Source organism: Triticum urartu, chromosome 6A (genome assembly GCF_056163025.1).
Source record: "Triticum urartu cultivar PI428250 chromosome 6A, HENAU_Tu73, whole genome shotgun sequence".
Classification (NCBI taxonomy): domain Eukaryota; kingdom Viridiplantae; phylum Streptophyta; class Magnoliopsida; order Poales; family Poaceae; genus Triticum; species Triticum urartu.
This window is the reverse complement of record NC_141878.1, coordinates 16,019,106-16,024,494: the sequence shown is the minus strand read 5'-3', so window position 1 is coordinate 16,024,494 and position 5,389 is coordinate 16,019,106.

Below are 5,389 nucleotides of genomic sequence, written 5' to 3'. Positions count from 1 at the left end.
TGGCAAGGCCTCGGCCATGAGCATGTGTTGGCCACTCCATCCATGAGCATGTGGTGGCTGATGCGGCGCTACTTGAGGGCCGTTAGTGCGATGATGCACGACCCTACTATGCCGTCAGTCTCGACCAGCACGATGCTGCAGCCTACATGCGCTCTCCTCAATGTGTTCCCCAGCGGCAACCATGGGTGCGTGACGGAGCTCGTCATGGGGCAGCTGGCCTGGCTCTGCGCACGAGTACTAGTCAAGGGGTGCTAGCTCAAGATTGCGTCAAGGGGCTGCTCAAGATTGCATCTTTCCTGACGTCTCCCATTCCCTAACGTTTTTAGTTTCACATCTCCATGTCTCATCTCTCGACGCTGCTACCTTCTTTGTCTTGGATGGCGTGGTATATATCCATATGCCAATCCGCACGGTGCCAGGTTGGTTGGTTGGTGGGTATGTAGTCCTTTTTCACATCGATTTGATGCCATCGCTTGACAAAGAGTGCATGTACCCCATGTCAAAGTGGTTTCATATATTGTCTTGTGTGCCACCGGTGGTTCAAATGCAAATCCATCCTTCAATGAATAGAATGTGTTTGGCGCATCTGTTTTACTATCGACCGCATGCTGGCATGCAGCAGTTCGTGGTAGCTCCATTCTGATAACAAGGAATTGACCAGCTGATCTACATTTTTTGATGCTTTTAAGAGACAAATGCTGCATTTCTAAGATAACTAGGTTGGCCGTGGCCTATGAGCATGTTGAAAGTAAATAAGTTCCTGAATTAGCAATGGTCAAGATGTGAGTAAATCACATCAAGAAAAGTATACGCACACGTAAGGAAATTACATCTATCACAACACTTCTACCTTTTTATGGTTGCTCCTACTACTTCAGAATCTTGATTTGAATGATGGAAGAGACTGCAAAACAGTGATATTCTACAGTTTCACCATGGTTTTTCCTCATTTGATGATCCACGATGTGCTGGTCGTAATAGGAAGTAGAGAAACATAAAACGTTATCCACAATGAAAATACTTTTCTTTCTACAAGATTCAAACAAAACAATATTTATATAAATTTTCTATATACAATATTAATTTGTCAAAAATTACTAGCCCGTGCAAGAGCACGGGTTGATGACTAGTAATTGAATATTATTGCTGCTCTCCTCTAACCACGGGATGGATCTCAATGCCGAGCACATCTAGAGCTCCAAGGCCCCCCATCAAGGTCAACATCTTCAGCTGGCTTCTTTGGCGCGACAGGCTGGACATGAGGGCCAACTTGCTACACAAAACCATCTCCTTAGACTCATCTTCCGCCGGTGTGCGCAAACCAGAGAGGACGCTACACACCTCGCCATCCTTTGTCCTTGTGCGACACAGGTTTGGTCCCTTTTGGGACTACCGACTCTTCGCTCCATCAACCACATCTGGGACACTCCCACGCTTGTTAGCCTCGACATCAACATTTGGCCTAACCGCCGCCCTCTCCATCCTCTGAAAGTTGCCAGTACCTACGAATGCTCATGTCTTTCGTAATGAGCTGAACTCCCCCCGTGATACTCTTTGAAGCATCGTTCCTGACTTTATTCTTTGGGTCCTTAGGTTTAAGGACCCGTCATTAGGGAGGCGGCCGTGCGCCTATACCTTTTCTCTCGCTGTAATCTATATAATGTAACACCGCCCTTGGGCTTTTGAATAATATATTCATGTGAGGACCCTCTCCCCCAGTGATTGTTCAAAAAAATAAAATTGAATAATCTTTTTGGGAAAAAAGGAAATTACTAAATATTGGTAGGAGGACAAACAAAGTTCATCGCTGTACCATGCTGGCTTCACATCGTTCAGGCAAGAATCCGGCAAGTCGAACCACACCAGCGTAGCCATCCCTGTGTATCTGTAGTACTCGCACACATTGTTAAAACTGAAGTTCGTTCAGCAGTAGCCAGCACTCCCGGCCAAGCTCCAGAACACAGCGGACCTTATATTAGTCATGGGGTTCCACCTCCGACATACGCACTCGATCAGCAGCCCCAGGGTGTGCCGAGTGTCAGGGGAGGCCAAGAGGTCAACTGCGGTGGTGAGCTAGACCAATCCCTCGAGGCCCCGTGAAGCGGCGCTAGGTCGATTGAACAAGAATGGAGCGATGCCCTTGGCAAGGACAGCGTCGACTGAGAAATGGGTGGCTCCGATGCGTGTATCTATTGACTAGTTGTGCTGTCATGCTACTATGTGTTGTTTGCTCTCGTGCTATCCACAGTTGTACCGTATCAACGTGTTCTACGAGCATGGGTGCTTTTTTCCTTTGGCGTTCTACTTGCTGTACTGCTAGTTCATCGTGTTTCACATCGAGCATAGGTGCCCTCTTTCCCAGCGTCTCCTATTCCCTAATGCTTTTAGCACCACATCCTTCTGCTATTCCTGGTCTCATCTCTATATGCTACTACCTCATTTGTCCATGTGGTGTGGTATATATGCATATGCCCACCCATTCGGTGTCAGGTTGGTTGGTGAGTCTGTATTGTATTTTTGCATCAAATTGATGGCATTACTTGGTAAATTAGTACATGTTCAGGTGTCAAAGTGACTTTTTACGATTCCCGGATGTGGTTTGATATATATAGTCTCGTGTAAGAGCATCTACAGCTAAATTTGACAAATACAACCCCTCAAACGCCCGCGGACGCGACCGGGTGTGTCCGCGGACAGTCAACAACCACTTGAGGATGGCCTGCTACTCCGCCTGCAAATCCGCGTCCCCAGGATCCCCAACATCTTCCTCCGGCTCCTCCTCCTCATTGTCCTCAACCTCATCCTCCTCGTCCTCCTCCTCAACCTCATCCTCCTCATCCGGATCCACTGCATCCGGAGGTAGCCCCACGATGATTCGGGCTTCGCACCTGGCGCTCCAGTGTTAGGTATGGGTAGCTCCGACCCCGGCGGCGCGGGGACATGTCTACTAGTGGGGGCGGACGGGGAGTGGAAAGTGGTGGCAACGACGGACCGGGGGGGGGGGGGGGGGTGGGGGGAGGGTGGAGGGTTAGGGTTTTGGTGCCGGTGATTGGCTTAAATAGCCGGGTTAGGCAGTACGTGGCTCGCCGAAGCATCGCCACACGGCGACATCGGTCCGACGGAGGAGACGAACTTTGGACCGCCAGGTTTTGGACTTGTTTTGTGTCGGAGCCCAGCGTTAGTTTGACGAGGCGGACGCTACCGGACGTCCCCATATCTGCCTCATATTTGGTCTGGATATGAGAGGTGCCTGCCACTCTGGACTTTTGAGACCCGTTTGAGGAGCCTGTCTGGGTCGCATTTTTTGTGAATTGTGAGTGACCAGGCCATTCACCCGGGCGAAGGGGCAGCCCAAGAACATGTGTTGTATCCTCATCTACCTGGAAACAAAGTCGGCATTGCCGAGTGCGTGGTAGGTTTCGGCATGCCAATATATCCGCCGTCCAAAGCCTCCAGCGACACCCAGCCAAGTGAAGATTTTGATCTCTAGGGGTGCCCATGATCGCCAAATTTCGTCAGTGCAAGGAGCAAACTCTCTTCTAAAGAAAAACGCGGTATAGGTATCACACGATGAGTATTTGCCCGCAGCTCCAAGCCTCCAGGTGAAGGTGCCTGGCGTGGAGGTGAGGGTGGTCTGTCGTAGCTCATCCCAGATGTGTAGGAATTCAGCAATGGCGGGCACAGACGGCGTGCCGTGACTCGCATCCACCGAGAGATGCCCTGGCAAGGCCTCGGCCATGAGCATGTGTTGGCCACTCCATCCATGAGCATGTGGTGGCTGATGCGGCGCTGCTTGAGGGCCGTCAGTGCGATGATGCATGACCCTACTATGCCGTCAGTCTCGACCAGCACGATGCTGCAGCCTACATGCGCTCTCCTCAATGTGTTCCCCAGCGGCAACCATGGGTGCGTGACGGAGCTCGTCATGGGGCAGCTGGCCTGGCTTTGCGCACGAGTACTAGTCAAGGGGTGCTAGCTCAAGATTGCGTCAAGGGGCTGCTCAAGATTGCATCTTTCCTGACGTCTCCTATTCCCTAACATTTTTAGTTTCACATCTCCATGTCTCATCTCTCGACGCTGCTACCTTCTTTGTCTTGGATGGCGTGGTATATATCCATATGCCAATCCGCACGGTGCCAGGTTGGTTGGTTGGTGGGTATGTAGTCCTTTTTCACATCGATTTGATGCCATCGCTTGACAAAGAGTGCATGTACCCCATGTCAAAGTGGTTTAATATATTGTCTTGTGTGCCATCGGTGGTTCAAATGCGAATCCATCCTTCAATGAATAGAATGTGTTTGGCGCATCTATTTTACTATCGACCGCATGCTGGCATGCAGCAGTTCGTGGTAGCTCCATTCTGATAACAAGGAATTGACTAGCTGATCTACATTTTTTGATGCTTTTAAGAGACAAATGCTGCATTTCTAAGATAACTAGGTTGGCCGTGGCCTATGAGCATGTTGAAAGTAAATAAGTTCCTGAATTAGCAATGGTCAAGATGTGAGTAAATCACATCAAAAAAAGTATACGCACACGTAAGGAAATTACATCTATCACAACACTTCTACCTTTTTATCGTTGCTCCTACTACTTCAGAATCTTGATTTGAATGATGGAAGAGACTGCAAAACAGTGATATTCTACAGTTTCACCATGGTTTTTCCTCATTTGATGATCCACGATGTGCTGGTCGTAATAGGAAGTAGAGAAACATAAAACGTTATCCACAATGAAAATACTTTTCTTTCTACAAGATTCAAACAAAACAATATTTATATAAATTTTCTATATACAATATTAATTTGTCAAAAATTACTAGCCCGTGCAAGAGCACGGGTTGATGACTAGTAATTGAATATTATTGCTGCTCTCCTCTAACCACGGGATGGATCTCAATGCCGAGCACATCTAGAGCTCCAAGGCCCCCCATCAAGGTCAACATCTTCAGCTGGCTTCTTTGGCGCGACAGGCTGGACATGAGGGCCAACTTGCTACACAAAACCATCTCCTTAGACTCATCTTCCGCCGGTGTGCGCAAACCAGAGAGGACGCTACACACCTCGCCATCCTTTGTCCTTGTGCGACACAGGTTTGGTCCCTTTTGGGACTACCGACTCTTCGCTCCATCAACCACATCTGGGACACTCCCACGCTTGTTAGCCTCGACATCAACATTTGGCCTAACCGCCGCCCTCTCCATCCTCTGAAAGTTGCCAGTACCTACGAATGCTCATGTCTTTCGTAATGAGCTGAACTCCCCCCGTGATACTCTTTGAAGCATCGTTCCTGACTTTATTCTTCGGGTCCTTAGGTTTAAGGACCCGTCATTAGGGAGGCGGCCGTGCGCCTATACCTTTTCTCTCGCTGTAATCTATATAATGTAACA